Below are 22520 nucleotides of genomic sequence, written 5' to 3'. Positions count from 1 at the left end.
CAACACGGATTTGTCCCCTCGAGATCAACTTGCTCAAATCTGGTCTTAATTACAAACAAAATAGTTAACGCCTTCGAGAGCCAAGCACAGTTAGATGTAGTTTACACTGACTTTTCTAAGGCATTCGACAAGGTTGACCACTCCATTCTCTTGGAAAAACTCAAAGCATTCGGCATTAACGGAAACCTTCTAAATTTTTTCTCAAGTTTTCTTATGGGACGAAAACTTTTCGTCCAAATGGAATCCGCTAGATCTCAAACTTACATACATGCTTGGTCAGGTATCCCCCAAGGTACACATCTTGGGCCTCTCCTCTTTTTACTATTTATTAATGACCTTCCTGATCAATTTTCAACTGCGGATTGTCTTATGTTTGCGGATGATGTTAAATTTTTCCTAAAAATTCAAAATACAATTGACTGTTCTAGTCTTCAGTCTGATCTAAATAATCTTTCTAATTGGTGTATATTAAATCATCTCCATCTAAATGTTAGTAAATGTTGCGTCATCACGTTTGCTAAAAAGTCTAAGACAGTGACTTGCGACTATGTACTAAATGGACATAAATTGTGCCGTAAAGATACTATTAAGGATCTAGGGGTTATTTTCGACTCTAGGTTGACCTTTTCCAACCATGTAGACCATGTGGTGTCGAAGTCTTTTTCTATGATTGGTTTTATACGCAGAAACACTGTGGATTTTGTTGACCCACTTACTCTCAAAGCGCTGTACATATCTTTAGTGCCTAGGCAACTGGACTATTGCTGTATAATTTGGAACCCTTACTATCAAAATCTTACTTCTATAATTGAAAAGGTGCAAAGGGTGTTCACTAGAATGGCTTTGCGTCCTCTGTCATGGCCTGATGGGCTTCCAAACTATATTGGCAGAGGCAAGTTGCTAGGTCTACAAAGTTTGGAAGAGAGAAGGTCTTATTTTTCTATTATTTTTGTGTATAATGTGATGAATTCTAGAATCAACTGTGAACTCATTTCTAATTTAATACATGTTCAAGTCATCAAGTCTTAATTTAAGGACAACTCGTTTATTCGATGTAACTTTTCATGCAACCAACTATGGTTTCAATGAGCCACTCACAAGATGCGTTCGAATATGCAATTCATATGCTAAAAATTTGAATTTCAGTTTAGAGATAAGTAGCTTTAAGACTAGTCTCTTTATACTTTTAAATTAATGAGTCTGTTAGAACTATTCGGTAGACAATAATAAATAAATAAATAAATAAATAATAAATAAATAAATATATAAACAAATGACAGTCTGGTGAGAAAGATATCACATAGCAATATGACATATTTCTAATTCCATACCACAATTAAACTGTGCAAATATAAACAAGTCACATGGAAATTTTCTGTTGAGAAAGCCAAATATTTCAAAATATTTACGTTGTGCCTATTTTCTGAATTCTAGAAGTTTCTTCTCACTAATGTATAAATAGCCCTCACAAAATGTATCTTGATTTACTTAATATTCAACAAGCGTTTGAAAAAGTCATAAATTAAAATATATACATAAATATAAAACAAACCAAAAGGAAGTTTTGTTCAATAACCGCGACCTTTCAGTTCAACAAATCTAAATAATTTATATTAAAATGAATTTTCGAAATTATCTCCTGCTCCTGTTGGTGGTGATTATTTGTATTTTGACCTTCACGAATGCGCACCCTCCCGTTGCACCATATATCGCGGCAATATATGAAAGCCCAAATTTGAAAAAACAAATTTGCGTTGGCTCATTTATCAGTTGGGATTTAGTGATTACGGCTTTGGAATGCGTGAAGGGAAAAAAAGCTAAAAATATCATCGTTAAAGCTGATATAAAAGGTGTATCAGACAAAGTGCAAGTTCGCCAAGCGGTTAGTTTATATGATGACGCTTACTATTTACGCCATGATCCTGATATGAATATAGGTATAATTGATGTGGAAAAGTTTACGAAAGGTGCTGGAATACATCCAATAAAACTTTGCAGTACTAAAGTAAAACCGGGCAATGAAATGAAAGTTATTGGAATTAATCCTAGTATCAGTTGTACTGTCGATAAAATAATAGAGAGGAGCCATTGTGAATGTTTTTTCGATGGGCAAAGGAAAAGTTTAAAAAAAACAATGATTTGTACTGAAGAAAGCAACTTGGCAGGTCCTGGAACACCGGGCGTTGTGGCGGGAACTCTTTGTGCTGTGGCGGGATCATTTGGTGGTTCAATATTTTATACAGATTTATCGGATGGAAGTGAAGCGCATAAGTATATAACAAAAAATTATAAATTAGAATTTTAATTGTTCATAAATGTTGTTATACATGAAATGCCGTCATAAATGTATGTATGTAATACTTTTAATTAATAGTGCAGAGAGAGTACACTTGAAAACATAGAGTGCTGATATATTTCTGTTAAAATGTTTTCGTTTTTCTTTTCGATGAGGAAATGTACCTTAATTATTGTTCTTAATTGTAAAACTTAAGCTGCTACAATCAAAAACTTCGTGAATTAAAAACTCATTGCGCACATATTGTTGTAGCAATATGGGAGTATTACATATGTACATATATGACTGCTGAGTGGAACATCGGCCTATCTCGGCTGAAAGCTCCATTCCACAATTTTTTGTATAAATGCCCCAGCTCACGTCAAAATATTATAAATAGGGCGTTTTCCAAACGGTGGCTGAGGTAGGGTGAAATTCCACTCAGCAGTCGAAATGGTGATATTTTTATGTATTATCCACAAAGAAATGTTATTATTGCAATTTAATAAAAAAAAATTGTTTATATATGCACTGAAAGTGTGATAAATAAAGTTGTCAATTTCTTTGCTGACTTAAAACAAGCTCATTATAAATTTATTTCTATTTCACCAGTTATGGGTGGACAAAAAAGTGAATACTCTTCTCTTAAAACTCATTGAAATATTTATCGCTTTTTATAATATTAGACATCTCTCCAACCGGTCCCTATTGGATGAATTGCTGCCGGAGCCTTCCCCATACCGGACCGCTTCGGAAAGTAATGATGGCCTTACCACAGCAAGGGGCGCTGTTGTAGCGGACGAGTTTTATCCCCATTTTTAAGATTAGACCGTTGAGACCGCCTTGTTGGGCGGGTGCGGCCAAGATGAACTCAAAAACTTATAAAGTAAGTAAAGATGAGAAGTAAAAAGCTATGGCGTCGCAAGCCCGGGAGAAAGAAATCGCTAGGACGATGATTCGGACGCGGATAGCGATGATAGTTTGCAGTCAGTGCGTTCGGTGAGGAGCAGTCTACCAGCCCGGACAAAGAACTAACGTTAACCCAACCAACGACGAGAGAGATCGCTTGGCATGGGCCAGAGAGACAGTGAAACAATGTCGAAGACAGTTCACTGACAAAAACTTTGCTCCCAGAAATCCTCAATTTTGCAGCGATCGGCTGATCCTGAAAACCCTGCTTTTAAGAGGCAGGAGAGGGATGGCAAACGCCTCAGTCCCAGAACCAGGAAACAAACTAGCCGGAATGACAGGAACAAACCTCAAATTCTGCAAAGCGGAGAGAAGAGGTAAGTTCTAGAAAGCCGTAGTACAGGAATAGGAAATAAGAAATAAAGACGTAAATGCTATTAAGCTAAAGGGAGCTAACTACCAGACTCCAGCTCATTCGGTGATACTAAAGGGAGCTAACGATGAAACTCCGGTTTTCACCGAGAAGATGAACGAAGTTGCGAAGCTGGTCTTGACTGTGGCACTACTAGATTGCAGCAACCCCAGTGGGCTGGTGTCAACCGAAAGCTGTAGCTCCGTAGAAGGGGAGCTGATTAGTATTATGATCAAAATGAAGCATAATGAACCAAATAAACCGCTACCATCCTTCGCAACAGCTGGATGGCACAATGGGGTTAAACTGATGACCTGCACCAATAATGCGACTTTAGAGTGCAGAGAGTTGCTCCAGACCTTAAAAAACCGAGAAGGCGCAAGGTTAAGGTGGTTGATAAAGCGCTGAACCTCACGATACCAAAGGCCAAGGTTTGGATTCCCGAGTGTAAAGGCGGATGACACGCTTTACATGGTGCAGCGGGGTGTGTTGCACTCGCAGCTTGGGAAAATGTCCATGGGCGCAGGTAGTATTTAGAACCTTAAAGTAGGGGTAAATAACAGGGGCATAGCCCAGTGGTGGAGGTGCGCAAACAAATCAATGGTGCTGAGAATTTTAAGAATAACAGCAATATGCCAAATGCAGGAGAGTTAGAAAATGACATCGAGGACCTAGAAGCAGCAGGAAATGACAGGGGCGTAGGCGTAGAGACAGAGTTATTGGAATTGGGTAAAAAGCTCAATAATGCTGCGGGTGTTACTGATAAATCAGACAAATCTCCACACAGTAAAGTGGCGTCGAGGAGCGAGCTCCTACTGACACTTGAGGAGGGTTCGTTTGATGTGGCTCTGATACAGGAGCTATGGCTATCATCTGGAGGAAAGAGTTCTGAACTCAGCGCGTGCGGATTCAGTGTTTATTACACAAAGACGAACAGTAGGGTAAGAGCTGCAGTCATGATTACAAAACACCTATACTCGTAGAGGTGAGTCCCTTTTTTATATACTACAGAGTAGTCTACAGGTTTCTAACAGGAGTAGCGTTCCTACATATGTTTGGCCAACGTCAAGCAATATGAGTGATAACACATTGAGCTGTACTATATATCGGGGTCTGAATAGAGGGTCCTTGACAGGGCATCCTTCTCGAACCATGCATTATCAGCTTCAGAATAGAGCAAGTTTCAGAAATATGTATCAAGAAGACTTAGAGGATACCACCGTTGAGGAGTTGGAGGAGAAGATTGAAAGGGAAAGCTAAGCCACCAAGATGGATTCAGGAGTTGATTCTTTTTAGAAGGCAGGTAAAAGAGATTCTTAAGTTGGCAGAGGTTGCGGAAAACGAGGAGTGCTGGGACGAATATAGAAATCTGTTGAGGGTGAAACCAACAGGTCGAAGAGGGTTTCATGGAAAAAATTCTGTGCAGACATAGAATGCAACCAGCAAACAGCGAGATTGAGGAAAGTCGTATCCAAAGGAGATGCGGCCCATTTCCATAAGCCCTATGACGAGATCTGGAACCTGCCAACACAGCCGTTTGATCCAGACAAGCAAAAGCAGGCCCTAAACCAAATCCACACAGAATCGGTAAAAGGTTTTGCCAGGACGCGACCACTGAACCCTGTTATTAATATGCAATACATTACCCTTGCAGAAGAAGAAAGCACATTACCAAGAGAGACACGAGTCACCCTGGCCCAACTTCGTTCTGGATACTGTAACAGGTTAAACTCTTACTTGTCCAGAATCAACCCCGACATACGTAATGTATTTCCTGCATGCGATGTATACCCACATGCCACCAACCATCTTTTAAATTGTAATGTGGAACCTACGCCTCTAACACCAATTTCCCTATGGTCCGCCCCTGTTGAAACAGCCAGTTTCCTTGGACTCCCGTTAGAGGACTTTGATGACAATTTGTGAGTCGTGCCTATTGAATGGGGCGAAGTACTGTTAACACAACAACATGCGGCCCAGGAACTGATAAAAGAGACCGGCGAGGAATGGTCACACAATAGTGAAGAGTCCCCTCGAGGCACTACTTAACACACACTTCCCATCAGAAGATGACGTAACAACGTATACACTCCTAATATGGAGCGAGAGGTACCAGAATTGGTGACAAATACCAAAATTTAATAGACAAGGAAATCTTTTACAAAGTTCAAATCGCCGGTTCTAGATGGGATATTCTTCATACTGTAAGCGGGGAGGGCCAGTCCGAAGCCGAAGGACTTCAGGCCCATCAGTTTGACATCTTCTCTGCTCAAAACCCTGGAAAGAATAATAGAGGTGTACATAAAATCAAATATGAATGAGGAGTTAATCTTTTCAGCACAACATACATACACCCAAAGCAAATTAGTCGATACTACATTGCATAGGGGGGGTCATAAATATAGAGAAAGCCCCGGAACACCAGGAATATGCTCTAGGTGCTTTTCTGGCCATTGCCGAAGCTTTCAATAATATCTCGAAACAAAACAAAATCTGTAAGCAGAGGAGAGCCGAAGGTGCGGTTTTAGTGGCGTCACCTTAGGCGGTTCGATTGATGACCAGTCAAACTGCATATCAGATGACAGAAGCCTAAGGATAATCAGATCTGTGATGGATCAGGCACTTGGAGATGTACAGGCTAGGCATCTGTCGTCGAGTTAACCACTAACGAAAAAACCGATCTAGTACTATTTACTAGGAAATATAAGGTCCCCAATGGGACCAAGCCTTCGCTTGGAGGTGTAACCCTACAAGGAAAGTATAGCACAAAATATCTAGGAGTCATCCTAGTAAGTTGTGTGCGAAAGAGAGAGTGATGAAAGCCTACGCGGCATTGTATGTAAACATGAAGTTCGGATTATGATATACGTGAACGTACTACTTCGATCGTAATTCTGGATTACAACATACGTGACGAATGACTGAGCGTACACGTTACATTCCACCTTCATTCCAACACAAACTGGCGATCGTATACACAAAAATTTCATTGAAAATATAAGAAAATTGTTAAAACAGATGAATAAATAAAATATAATTCCGCTTATTTGAAACCTTTTGCTAACGTTCGAATCGCTTAACTGTTGAATAAATCACTCCAATATTCTGTATTGCAAAATGGTCTTTATTAGACTACTTTGGGAGTAGTACAACTATACTTCACAATTATACTTAACTTCGCAACTGATAGCGTGTTTAAATCAAACTGATTAGTCATTCCTCGGCTTGCGCTGCTTTATACTCTCTGTTGCCTCGTCAGCATATTTCTCCAAAGGTGTAGACGTTTCACCTTCTAGAATCTACTGCTTGGTTACCAGCGATATACATGTATATTTGTAGTTTATGCGTTTCTCATAGTCATATGCGTGTATATGTGTGAGTAACTATTTCGGCTGATGACTACATATTTGTGTGTGTGAGATAGCTCTTCGTCGCTTCTACGTGTATAAAAGAATACTGATGTTATTTTCAAAATAACTTTAGCAACAAATCGCTAATACATTTTTTATAACCGGTAAAATTTTCGGTTAGTGCTCCATCTGTAAACATAAAAGCTAAAAAGGATTTGGTAGAGAAATCCTTCTATATTCCAAAATTAAATGCTTCATTTTCCGGAGGTTTATAGTTCTTTCAAAGTTATATTTTATTTACTCTAATATGCCTACTTTTTTGCAAATATCTCTTGAGTTGAAATTTTTCTTTTTCGCCTTCGGATTGTTGTTGCCAAGTTCAAGACGCATCGTTCGACACCCTCCCGGTATTTTGGAACGCGTTTTAACAGTCGACCGCTATTCTATTTGAACGCTATTTATCTTACCTCTAACAATTTACTTAAGTAATATTATTAAAATTGAAGGCAGTAGCAATTTGAATAAAGAAATTATCCACTAATTTTTATACAAAATTCAATTGAAAAAACGTCTTATATTTATTTATTTTTATTCAAATCTCTGTGGTTTGATATGAATACCTAACGTCTGTTGTTTTTAAAAAATAACTTTTAACCGATTTAAAAAATTTTATTTTAGTATTAGTTTTTCTAATGCTAACTATGATGCGAATCATTTGATACCCATTTTCATGACATCGGGCAGATTTCGATGTAGATCATTAGCATTATACAGTCTAAAATAAGTACAAAATGTCGAAATCGCGGCAATCGGCGGCGGCGTGCCAAAATTGACGGAAATCGGCGTCGGCGAGAATAGTCACTTGCAAACGGGGTAATTCTAGACGACAGCATGGCAAAAACAAAAAGGCACAATCTTCGATTTTAGGAGTTTTCGAAATAGGCTGGGAAGCCTCTCCCAATAATGTTAAAAAGAAAAAAAGGCGCACACTTGGAACACCGTGGCATACAGGGAAAAAATAAAAAAATTGTGGTTTGTCTAATGTGTATATACTTACCTGATAATATTGTCACGGATATTAACATCACTAAGTTATACCATCACTAAGGCGATGCCAAGGCCACGATAAGCACTATTTACGTCAATAATCAAATCATGTATACACATATATAAGGCAGCCGAAAGATGTCACACACAGATGCATTTACTTATACGCCTATGTGCGCGCGAGAGACTGTAAACTACAAACATTCACATCAATAATTCAATCTTTATGTATCTACATAAACGAATAAATAATTGCGTCTACACATATGTACCATGTACGAATACGAGCAGCGGAGAGTCAATGCGCAAACACATGCATATAGCTGAGAAGTTTGAGAGCTCATGGACAATGCTAGTAAGTTCTGGAAATCGAAGAGCCTAGAAGTATGCAGCGTAAACTATAAAAGCGGGGCAGGCGAGTAAGAAGTAATTCAGTCTGAGTTGAGCTATCAATCAGTTTGATTAAGCACGCGATCTGGCGGCCAATAGTAGAGTTTCAATTGGTGTCAGAAGAGGAATTGTTGAATAAATTCCAGAGGACAACAAGGACATGGCAAAGTTCAGTGAATTGAAGATCCAGCAACTAAAGAAGGAGTTGGAGAGCCGTGGATTGAATACAAGCGGCGTTAAACTTGAACTTCAGGCACGGCTACGAGAGGCAATGGAAGCAAAAGGAATTGATGTGGAAGAGCATGACTTTCATCTTGATGGCGAGCAAATAACAAAAATGGAAGAAACACCGCAGACAATGGCGAACACAGACTTGAACATGATTTTGGCTGCAATATCTGCTCAAACATCGACAGTGGCTTCTCATTTGGAATCGCAAGAGACAGATATAACATCTCAACTGGCATCTCAACTAGAAGAACAGAAAACGTATATGTCATCACAGATGGAATCCCAAGAGACACGAATAACATCGAAGATTGAAGCACAGGAAACACAAATTTCTTCACAACTTGAAGAACAGAAGACGTATATGGTATCCCAACTGGAATCGCAGGAAACCCGTATAACATCACAATTGGAAGAACAGAAGACATATTTGGCATCTCAACTGGAAGCGCAAGAGACGTATATCTGAAATGTCGGCACAAATTTCGGAACAGGTATCATCGCAGCTCTTTGTGAAACTGGAAGAGCAGGATGCAAAAATTTTACAACTCGAGGACAAAATTGATGCCGAAATAGAAGCGTTAAAAGGTCGTATGGAGCAGTTACAACTAAACCGTCAGCTGTTTCAGCAAGCAATCCAAAGGTAAAAACACCATCATTTGACGGTTCTGTTCCTTTCCAGGTCTTCAAGCTACAGTTTGAGAAGACCGCAGCAGTGAACAACTGGAATGCGGAAGATAAAGTTGCTGCACTGTTCGTGGCATTGAAGGGGCCAGCAGCGGAAATCCTACAGACGATTCCCGAAGGAGAGCGGAACAATTATGAAGCATCGATGGCTGCTGTAGAACGACGTTATGGAAGCGAGCATAGAAAACAGATATTCCAAATTGAGTTGCAAAACCGCTACCAAAAAGTAAATGAGACATTGCAGGAGTTTGCTTCAGATGTTGAAAGGTTGGCTCATCTCGCAAATGCGGACGCACCCGTGGAATACACCAAGAGGGTAAAAATCCAGAGTTTTATAAATGGCATACGAGACTTGGAAACGAAGCGAGCTACATACGCGAACCCAAAACTGACATTTGCTGAAACGGTATCACATGCATTGACTAAGGAAACTGCCTCCCTATTGAGTAAACCAGCATATAAGGCTCATCGTGTAGTAGTAGAAAGGCCAGAATGGGTAGACACAATTTTGGAAGCACTGAAGGGATCTCAACAGAAGAATGCCGGAGTTATTAAATGTTTCAAGTGCGGCAACTCAGGTCACATTTCACGTCATTGCGATCTTGGTCCTAATAGTTCCAACAATGTGGGTGGCCGTAAACGCAAAGCTGGCGAAAATGAGCAAGAGCGTGTCGAATGTAAAGAACGAAAACTTGCCCCGGCTATTGAATGTCCTGTGATATCTGTGTCGCAAATTGGAAGGAAATCAAGCAGTCTTACCGTCAGAGGGAATGTGGATGGTAAAGAACGTGTACTGACTGTAGATACGGGCGCATCTCATTCCTTGATCCGATCTGACTTGGTCAACAGGAGAGTAAAGTCATTACCTGGAGCAAGGTTGCGTACGGTCACAGGCGAATATAATCAAGTCCAAGGCGAAGTGGTATGTGAGGTATTAATTGGGAAAGTCATGGTTCTACACAAATTCGTTGTGGCGGAGATCGTTGATGAAGTCATATTGGGAGTGGACTTCTTGGTTGACCATGACGTCAGGATCGATATGCGGAGAAAAATTATGCGCTATAAGAACCAGGACATACCACTTAACTTTAGTTTGGAAAAAGGGTTCAGCAGTAATCGGGTACTGGTGGAAAAGACTCGACAAAGACCACGAAAGTCAAAGGCAAAAGTTGATAGATCGAATGGGCCAAATAAATCAAAATCAAAAGTACCTGCGAGAGAAACACTGGCATTGACAAAACCTAAAAGACGCAGGAAAACGAAGCAACGAATTTCCGAGAAAGAATGCGAGGGTAGTTTCAAGCCGGAGCGCACTACTGTTGTGAAATGTGGGAACGATACCGATTATGCAAAGCAAATCCGTCCAGCGCAAGCTCTACGAAGTGGTTCATTGACCAAACAACAGAGTGTGAAGGAACGGTCCAGGGTAATGAGTAGTAAGATGAAACACTGGCATGACAAGAACTTTAATTCGGAAGGTTTCTTGGCGGGAGATTTGGTACTGTTAAACAACCCTCACTGGCGGAAAGGTGTTCCAGCCAAATTTCGGTGCAGTTGGGAAGGCCCGTACAAGGTTGTGAAGAAGATCAGTGATATCATCTACCGCATACAAAGCATTGATAAACCACGGAGTAGAAGAGTGGTACATATGGCGATGCTAGCAGCGTTTAGATCGAGAGATTTGTCTGATCGGGACGATCAGACTTAGGTGGAGGGCAGTGTCACGGATATTAACATCACTAAGTTATACCATCACTAAGGCGATGCCAAGGCCACGATAAGCAGTATTTACGTCAATAATCAAATCATGTATACACATATATAAGGCAGCCGAAAGATGTCACACACAGATGTATTTACTTATACGCCTATGTGCGCGCGAGAGACTGTAAACTACAAACATTCACATCAATAATTCAATCTTTATGTATCTACATAAACGAATAAATAATTGCGTCTACACATATGTACCATGTACGAATACGAGCAGCGGAGAGTCAATGCGCAAACACATGCATATAGCTGAGAAGTTTGAGAGCTCATGGACAATGCTAGTAAGTTCTGGAAATCGAAGAGCCTAGAAGTATGCAGCGTAAACTATAAAAGCGGGGCAGGCGAGTAAGAAGTAATTCAGTTTGAGTTGAGCTATCAATCAATTTGATTAAGCACGCGATCTGGCGGCCAATAGTAGAGTTTCATTTGAGTTATCAATCAGTTTGGTTATTAAGCCAGCGAGTAGCAAAGTATAAGTGTTATTGTGAAGTACTTTAATAAAGGCCATTTTTCCATCATTCAATATTGGAGTTATTTATTCAACAGTTTAGTGATTCGAACTTAGCAGACGATTGCAAATAAGAGGATTTTCAAGTAAATTCGTTAGATTCGCAACATACATATATGCCTAGATAATTGCTAACGATTTTTATTACATCCTCAAATGTACTTGTGTGTAGAAATCAAACCTGTTAAATTAGAATTAGAATTAGTATTCAATTAATTAGATGCCTGTTTTAATGGCCAATAATGATTTCAATTGTTTTCCCAAAAAAAAAACAATTACTAACTATGTACGTACACGCAGCGGAGAAGAGATGCACAAAAACATGCAGATATCTTATCTGAGATGCTTCTAAATGTATGCAATTATAAGAGTGGAGAGAATCTATAAAAATTATACATCTGTAGTTGTAGCTGAAAAATTTATAACTTACTAGTAAGTTCTGGAATTAGAAAACACTAGAAATATGCAACGAGGAAATCAGACAGTATAAAAAGGCGACAACCGTGGAGGCGAGAAGTCAGTTTCTTTTGAGCTATCAATAGTGGTGGGTAATGACACTATTTTTTGAGTGTTAACACAGTAGGACAGGCACACTTTGCAGTGTTAACACATTGCGTTGACACAATTGTGTTATAACTGATTATCGAAAGTCGATATGAGTGTTGGCATAATATCAGAGCACAGTACTGTGTTACTTACCTCTAACGCCACGTTTGACGCCATTTAGAAAAGTAAATCATGGCAACATTTATCTTCTTTCATACTCCCATGTTTAGGGAATCTACGTTATATAACCACAACTTTTGTTTAAATAGAACATTTTCAACTTAGAGTATACACTTTGTGCCCACATCTTTTAAACGTAATACACAGGCAAGATTATGAGTACAATCAACACACAAGCAAAACACAAGCACAATGGACTATGTATGTATGAATGTGCACTTACGATCTGAGTGTCATTCTCTGTGCTATAGAAACAGTCAGCTTTGTGGCATCGAGTGTGCCACTGTGTTATAAATTAATCAATAAGTGTGCGTGTGCGTGCCGCACATTACTGAGTGTTAACACAATAACACAGCACAGTGCTGTGTTACTCAGCCTTAGCTATCAATCAGTTTGGTTATTAAGCAAGCTATTCGTTGCAAAGTATACATAAGTGTTATTGTGAAGTACTTTAATAAAGGCCATTTTTCCATTATTCAATATTGGAGTTATTTATTCAACAGTTTAGCGATACGAACGTTGGCAGAAGATTGCAAATAAGAGGAAGTCCAGTAAATTCGTTACAGTATTTTTTTAATCAATTCATTAAAAATAAAAAATAATGGCAAGTAATCATTTAATTGGCGGCCGCCGTGGTGTGATGGTAGCGTGCTCCGCCATCCACACCGAAGAACCTAGGTTCACGCCCCGGGCAAAGCAACATCAAAATTTTAGAAATAAGTTTTTTCAATTAGAAGAAAATCTTTCAGCGGGGTCCCCCCTCGGCAGTGTTTGGCAAGAACTCCGAGTGTATTTCTGCCATGAAAAGCTCTCACGGGAAAACTTATCTGCCTTGCAGATGCCGTTCTTCGTCGGCATAAAACATGTAGATCCTGTCGCGCCAATTTGTTGGAAAAAATCAAGAGGACGACGACTCAAATTGGAAGAGAAGCTCGGCCTAATATCGCTTCGGAGGTTATCGCGCCTTACATTTATTTTATTTTTTATCATTTTGTTATGGTCCACTTGGGAGATTCAGCCTTAGACCGTACCAGTTGGCTAGTGTTAGGGAAAAGATAGGATTCACCCTCACTCATGTCTGCCTGGGTGGTTAAAACAAAATTTTGTTAGTTTCGTGCGGGTGGCATCGCCAAAAATTCCCATGACATTGACGAATTTTCAATAACACTTGGCGCAATGGTGTAAGTGGCTCATCTCATCAGCTGATTTGATTCGTTTCGTTGTACTGACTTAGAGATTGTGAAAACGAGATGGAAAGCGCAAAATGTAAACATCATTGGCAATTATTTAACGCGTGGTGATCAATTGTTAACTAATTAAGCGCACAAATTTCCCACAACACACAAAAGTTGAGAAAGTTTACGCTTTCTGTACATTCCTTTCGCCTAACATCAACGCGAAGATTTTGACAGCCTGGAAGAAAAAAGTATGTGTTGCGGTGGAGATGGGCCAACCCTATGGTCGAACCATAAAATAATGGCAGTCACAGTTAGATAAAAACGGAGCCTTTCCATGGCGCAGCCGCAATAAGAAGTGGACATTTTTTTTTTCTCTTTATCGGCTCGGTAGGCCATTTTGAATGATTATAAAGTTAATGGCAAGCGTCGGTGATGGTTGAAAAAAAAGAAAACTTTTCAAAGAAGAAGTGAAGTATCAAAAACGAAATTCGTGCCAATTTTGGTCATCGTCAAGTGATTGGAAGGAAACTAAATTTCTCGTAGAAAGGTTATTTCAATCGTTGTAATCAGGTAATAATTTTGGCTTAGAACGAAAATTGTAATTTGGCAGGGCACACGCCACATCGCAAAAACTGAGGTAATAATTATGTTTCTATTTCACCAAATGCTACGTGGTTGGCGAAAGTAAACCGATTCAATAGTAGAGGACCTGCTGTACATTATACACCCACGACTCAACCATTTGAACGCGACGAGTTTCTGGTGAAGTGGAACCTGTGCAAAATATACCACTGCCTTTAATTGATACACCTGAGGAGGAGCTATTATTAAGGATTTTCATGAGCTTCAACGATTGAAGCATTGTGGTCGCGAGTGGTTGCGAGCAACACGCTGACACTATAAAGCGGTATTCCTAGACCGCATACTTCACCACCAAAGAAATGATTGCTAATAATCCAAAATAAATTGTGCAAATCATTTGGTGTATGCTATATAACTAAGGTGTAATTTTATTTTGGAAATTTAACAGTGCTCGCTAGTTATATGAGTGCTTTTTAAATGAATGTTTCGAGATGTGTATTCAACACAAAATTCTGGGTGTTTAGCATATTAACTGCATGGGAAAATTCCATGCATAGTGTAACCAAAATGGCTCCGAGGAACTGATTACATAAAGATATAACTAATCACAAAACAAAGAGATACTGTCGAAGGCGTGGGGGGATATTAAACATAATTGAGGAAAATTAATGGTGAAGCTGAGAAGCGCCAAACACTAAATCGTAACGTGGCCAAGACACCTTATATTCGACGCTGAGTTTGCCACCACCACCGCTATCAACACCGCGCGCCATAACCACCAACCGTACCAACCAAGCGCGCCAATACCGCACGCCACCGCGCCAAGGCCGCGCGCCATAACCACCAACAGCGACGACTTCATCAGCAAAAACAACATCACCAGTAACCACGCCGGCAGAAGCCCACGGTACGGACTCTTGCCGGCTATGTAAGTACCAGCCACCGGGTGAGTCGCCGCCAAGTAGTTAGTAGCATATATATATCTTGCAAATTAAAATAAGTCGAAAAAGGAAGCCAGGAATAGACCACTATGATATATGAGTGGATTTAAGCATTTAAATAAATTTGTTCCTTTTTGTGTGAATTTTAATACTTAAGGCGAGTTTTTTTTTTTCTTTTTCGGATTTATTTGCACATTCAACTTTCTTTCTATTCAATTTAATGAATTTATGACAAATTTTTGGAAATAACACCAGTTAAAATATACATCCATTTAAATTATACATAAATGTATGTAAGTACATCAAATTATATGAACTGCATTTAATCTTTTTGCATAAGAATTTATTCTTCATACACTACGTATGTATATGACGGGCGTGTTCATTTGAATATACTTAAATTATAAGGAAGCGCACTTTTGAAAGGCGAACACTATTGCCGTTGACGGCCAATAAGTATTGAACTTTTTCCGGTATCTAGTTATGAAAATATAAGCGTAAATATTTATGGTATACCGAATTTGAAAATCTCGGATTATTAAATTTTAAACCAAAATAAATATAATTAAAGAATGGATGTCAAACGCTGAAGCATGATAATTATATTAGTACGTAAATATACATGAACTTTAAACGTAACTTAGTAATAAAAGGAGTAGATTAATGCTGTAAAAGGCGTAAGGAACGTTGATGAGCTTAAAGTCTGTAGCACTTGCGTTATACGCATATAGACCGATATGAATACATACATGAAATTACGCACCTATAAATCTGCCTTTGCTCACATGCATTCATCCATAAAAACCGTATTATACAATTCAAAAACAGGATATTTCCGCGTAATTCTTCAACTAAAAATATTGCTTTAGCTGTTATGTTAGAACATTTAAAACTGATTATGGAAGATTAATTTGTACATTTTTTTTTGTTATCGATAGCTTTTAGTTTTTTTTTTTTTGGGAATATATATTATTACCTAACGTTTTAAGTGGATCCAAGTTAGGTTTAAATTTAATTAAAAGAAAGGAATACAAATAACTAAGAGAAAAAAAAACTGAATTATGATGAAAGATCATAAGTTAACTTGAAAACATTAAATAAAAAAAAAAAAAAATTTTTTTTATAAAGTTAGTTAGTCTTAGTATATATATATTGCCTAAGTCTTCATTGAAATGAATTATAAATAAATAAGTATTTAAAATGGGAATGCTGGCGTCGCCATTTATTTAGAAGGCACTTAGGGAAACAAGTAAGGGGCCACCGGAATTTTAGGTGCGATGGTGGCCATGGTTTTTTGAGGGTGGGATAATGCTCCGGGCGTCGCAACACCACCCGCGGCGCCCCTATGTATATTCGGCCTTTTTTGTTTCCTTTTAATTTTCAGCGTTTTTTTTATTTTCAGCGTTAGTAACCGGCCATGTCCGGTTCGGTAACATTTTTTTTTGCGTTAGTTTTTTTTGAATCTCGAATTTTAAATTTTTGAATATGTCAACGGTCTGTCCGTGGCATCCGGTTCGACCGGATGTCGTTTTAATTTGTATTGATAAGCGTTTTGAGTCGGTCTCTGCGCTTCTGTCGGTTTATTTTAAATTTGACAGCTTTTAGTTTTGATAGGCATGATATGATTTTTTTCTGATTATGGCGCAGGAACAGTGAGGTTGGCAAGGACCCGCCCCAGCCGACAATAACTAGCCACTGTGCACCACAACATCATACCGACCGCCTTCCTTAATGCTTCCACCGAAAATGCGTAACCATAACAATTTAATGGCGTTTAAAGAATATAACCAATTAAACGGTTAATCATTACCATTAGTAATCATCATTTTACAGGTCTGCTGTAAAATAAGATAGTCGGCTCAGAGTGCAAACCTGCTACATATATACCATTTTTGCCAAAAATGAATTTTTAATGCTCTACAGCCCATTTATCATACGGCTGCTTTGGCAGTTTAGAAGAGTCATTATGTTTTTCATCAAGAATAATGATCAAAGTCTGATTTGTATTTTATTATTTGTAATAAACTAAAAAAATCATATCTCGTTTACTATAAGGATTTTAGACGAACTTTCCTCTTACTCTGCAGTTGCCGGTCTTCAACAAAAAAAATTACTGAAAATTTTACTATTAGTGCTGGAAAATGAGTATGAAAATGTACATGTACATTGCTTCCCTATCCATATCATATATAAAAAACGTTACGACCCCACCAACTCATCCAATGTATGATTATAAGAGCATATGGTATGTGATACCTGAATAATGGAAAGATAATGCATAGCGGCCAAAAGAGACACAATAGTAACGTACCCTTTGAGTTTTATTATGAATAATAAAATAAAAATCTGATTTTCATCATTATTCTTAATTTAAAAAATATTGATTATAAGGCAATGACTATTCTTAATCAAAACATTAAAAAGTAAAAATCAGAAGTAATAATATAACATAATATTATTGAATAAAAAATATGTAAATTTAATAAATTTTTATTATTGATTAAGCAATATAATTGTTTGTGACCCAAATTATTAAAATCAAGTTTAATTATTATTTTAAATCGAAAAGCGCTAACTCAAAGGTAATAATTATTTATAGAATTAATTGCAGATTCCAACAGGTTATGTCAAGACAAATACTGGGTAGTACGTTTGTTTAAATGCATATTGTGACGAATATTAGTAACACTAAGTGATATTCACATCACTAATCTGATACTAAGTAAATAAAGACACAACAATAAAGCAAGCGACCACACTTGTATGTACGTAAACAAATTAATCATCATGTACACACATACATACTCACAAACGCATGTCATCATCAGCTACTATTTCGCTCACATATACACACACATATGATTACACACTACAAATACACGCGCGTATGGCTGGTGACCAGGTTGAGGATTCTAGAAGAAGAAACGTCTAGACATTTGGGCAGAGAGTATAAAAGCAGCAGAAGCTGAGTAGTCCGTAAGCAGTTTGATTTGAGCACGCTATCAGTTGCGAAGTGAAGTTTAATTGCGAAGTACATTAAAAGTAGTCTAATAAAGACAATTTTGTAATACAGAATTTTGGTGTGTTTTATTCAACAGTTTAGCGATACGAACGTAAACAGGAGGTTGCAAATAAGCAGGAATTCCCCTAAATTCGTTACAATATGTACGTCTGTTTGATCTGGCATGATTTTGGGGTTAGCATACTAACTTTTGCGCCTGGAGATGAAATGAAAAAATTCAGTTTTTAAAGTTTATATTCAAACAAAAAGATTTTATTTCACTTTAATTAAATTATTTATGAAATAAATCAATTAAAAATTAACTCACAGTTATTTTATTCGTTTTTCTCGGTTAAGTTTAAATTTTATTTGTAACTTAATTTACGAACAAAAAAATTTTTAATTTCACTTTTTAGTTTTGGCCTTAAGCATAATTTATAAGTAAGTTTTGATTCAAAGCAAAACCGCAAGACAAAAAAAGTATACAACACTAAAACAGTTAACTTTAATATATTTTCGTTACGTATTCGTTTTATTTTATATACTTAATACTTAATAAATATTTTCCAGTGGAAATCTACAACTCAAAAATAAACATTTAAATAATTGGATTCACAAAATATTTTAATAAACATTTATAATGTTATAGGTTTAGAGTTTAAAAAAAGGTGCAAAAAAATTAAGTCAAATTGTGCTTAAAGGACGTTGCGGCGTTTAATTAACACGATTCTCGCATATCTTTTTAATTTTAAAATTTTACATGGTTTTGCTTTTCATATTCTTTTAAAAAGATTTGCATTATTCGTTTTTTAAGTAAATTTACACAATTTTGTTGAATCGAAAAAGCAAGAACTTAACTTTAACCTGAAAACTCTCAGTACAAAAAGCATTGTGCTTTTATACAGATGAGATTTGGAAATTTATAATATTAAAGACTACATCTTTAAAATACTAGGTTAAATAAAACCAATACCAACGGCTTAGTACAGTGTACAGCACCAAATATATATTAATTTTCGAAGATCGAAATGGCTACCTAAGCAATATATTTTTGTAAGCCATTGTACATATTTAAAAATCTGAAAGAGTTTGAGTAAAGGCGTTTCTTTTTTCTTTTCTTATCTTAATGGCATGTAGATTTTTCTTTTCCATCTTATATAAATAGGAGACAAAACCGATTTATACGGCTTTTTTTCGAAAAATTGCCTTTTTATATCATTGAGCATTGAAGCAAAAAAAGTTATACCATTCAAATTCAAATAAGAAATAAAGGTGATTACGTCCAAAATTTTCACTTTTTGTTATATCTTTATTCTGGCGTCCTAAAAATGAATGTTGGTATCTACATACTTACTGAAACTGACACATTGAATTTAACTAGTTTGTAAGTATCCAACATAGGCTGTGTTTTTATAGAAAATAATTATTTTTGACCAATTAGGATGTGATCTTTCTATTTATGCAAACAAAAAGTTCAAGTTTCAACTTCTTATATACGAATTTTAATTTTGGAGACTGGGTTAGGTTAGGTGGTAGCTGCCCTGATAAGGGAAGCTCACTTGGACAACATGAAGGTCCGTTGTGATACCACATACAATAAAATAAAATAACGGTGACGTAGATATAGCTACTTAGAGAATCGTTGGGTAGCAACGATAGAGTTCCGTATGATACCGATATCAACCTTGGATAAATCCTCGGAAGATCCAAGTGCGTCGCGACCGAAGTACTTTCGCTTAGTTCTGGCAAAAGCTGGACAATCAAGCATAAAGTGATTTGGTGATTCCACCACATCATCCTCCATACAGCTGCAGCAGGATGGTGTTTCCTTTATATTGAGACGTACCGCATAGATACCCATGGGACAGTGACCTTTTGGAGATTAACTTTATAAAATTCCTATATTTCTCAGGAACGTTGTCGTTGCAGCATTGCCTCAAAAAACCACTAATACATAACACACATGATTCTTATTATTTTTTCTTTAATAATCATTTGCATATTCGCAAGTATTTATAGAATTTTTCTTGTTGATATCATTTGTTAACGACGATTTTAAACAATTTACGAAGAATATATATCCAGTTATAGAATAGTTTGGGGTTAGTGTGCAAAGCTTGTGTGTGTTCAAAACTAAGAAATGTCCTAAATGTATGCTACAAAATTTGAATTTTTTGTACAAAAACTATATTTACTCAAAAGAAGCAAATGTTGAGTTAAGCACATAGAAATTATTTCGTTACGTCGATTACCCAAGCTGACAAATTTTAGATGAAGATATGAGCTAAAATCGTTTAAAGGCTTGCGATATTCTGACACTGCGTTAAGTGTTAAAAAACGGTTTTCTTGCTAGATTTACTGCGCTCTTTGGCCTACAAAAGAGTCAATTGTTTTTCTCCAGCATGTTGTTTTAACTTTTGAGAGGCTTCCTCTGTAACTTGATGTATTGTCTATTAAACGCTTTTAGGTTTGCGATAAATGGATCATGGATTTTTTTTTACATGTAAGTAATACATATGCATGCATTTAGTAAAAAAAAAGCGAAACTTGTTTCGGTTTTCAGAATATATGTACATATTTAAATTAGTCACTACTAGGTACTAGATCTATAAGCATAGTATATATATAAAGAAAAAAAAAAAAAAAATTATATTGATCACAATAATTTCAAATATGGTTTGATAGATAACATAGAAATAGCATATGAATGTAGCAATTAATTTGATGTTCTATGTACATACATATATGTATGTATGTATGCAGGTTAAAACATATGTACATATTGAAACATTTAGCAAATCTTTCACAGTTTCAACCTCATTTACATACATACATATGCTTCGTTTTATAAGTACAACTTATGAGCAGGTGAAGCTTTTAGTTAATGCGTAAATATATACATATATATATATATATATATATATATATATATATATATATATATGTATATATATATATATATACATATATATATACATATATGAATATATAAAGAAACACATAGTATATATATATATGCATATGTGTGTTTCTTTGTTCATACTTCTTAAATAATAGGTTAATAGATGGTACTTAAATAAGAGATTGTTGCGCTTCATTGCATTACTACAAAAAAATGATTCTACAAAAAAAAAAAAAAGACAAGTAATGTTTGCAGTTAGCGAGGTGTTGAATTGCTGGTTGATTGAATAAGCATATAGCTACTCATGATTCAATTACTAGAGGTTTGTTCTTCAATGATGACAGATCTTTGACACTCCCAAATTGAAAAATCTGGACGGGTTGCTTTTACGAAGTAAGGAAAACGGGGAATAATTCAATCCCCTTCAGTGAAATTGTAGTAGACAAGTATCTTTGGTAGTATATTAGTAGTGATAATAAATTTGTAAATACCAAAAGTTTTTGGGTAAATAATTCATTTTCTACCAAATATTTCGTGAATTGATAAAGTTATGTTGGTTTGGTCATTCTTTCAGAAATTGTTTGAAAAATGCCGTACCTTAGAATTTTATTCAAAAATGCACTATCTCAAAATGTGTTTCAAAAACTCCCTATATGAGCATAAGTTCAATGTATTTTGCAATAAGAAGGAGTTAATGAAAAGCATTCTGAGATGAAGCGTTCTTCAATCTAACTCTAATATAGGGCGGTTTTGTGACAAACCCTGAATTGGGAAATTTTTGAAGAATATTTTGAGATAGCACGATTTTGAACAGGCAGCCGACATGGTGTGATGCGCTACTCAGCAGCCGCAATGAACTGGCAAAAACAAAAATAAAAGAAAATGGCGTATTGTCTTAGAACTTTATATTCCTACCTTGACTTTGACAGAAGAGTTAAGCTTTTGTGCAGTCCTGCTACACAGGGAGTATTCACTCACCTTTTTATTCTGAAATTTCGGAAAGCTCGTTTCCGTTAGTATTCTTGGAAGCGTTCCGGATGAACCGTTAATTTAGAATATAAACCGATTCTCCAAATTCTTAAATGGATACGAATGTTCCGAACATACGGAATTAATAGAACAGACGGTCGACTTTTAATACGCGCCCAAAAATATCGGGAGAAGTGGCAAAAAGGCATATTGACCTCGATAACAATAATTCGAAGGCGGAAATAAAAATTTTACCTCGTTCAAAAGATATTAACGAAAAACCGAAAAATGGCACCGGGTTGCGGTGGCGGCCTTCAGCCGAGCTTATAAAAAATTACCCTGGCCGGTCCACCAATGAGGTGGGATCAAAATTAAATGCGTGCAAAATCCCTTTGTACACAAAATCTTTTTCAGTGCACAAAAACATTACAACAACCACATGAAAATTTCCAACTTCAACTCCAAATATCTCTGGGACAGAGATATAATTTTTCTTCTCTGCCTTAGGATTATTGTTGTCGAGGTCGCCTCTCTCGATATTTTTGGACGCGCATTAGCAGAAGACTCCTGTTCTAGACTTTTACCTGAATAAGTTAACATGCCCAATGAGTACATTTCGTTATGACATCTCCATTATTTACT

This window comes from Eurosta solidaginis, chromosome 2, assembly GCF_040869045.1.
Source record: "Eurosta solidaginis isolate ZX-2024a chromosome 2, ASM4086904v1, whole genome shotgun sequence".
Taxonomy (NCBI): Eukaryota; Metazoa; Arthropoda; class Insecta; order Diptera; family Tephritidae; genus Eurosta; species Eurosta solidaginis.
The sequence above is the reverse complement of the archived record's forward strand: the minus strand, read 5'-3'. Positions refer to the sequence as shown.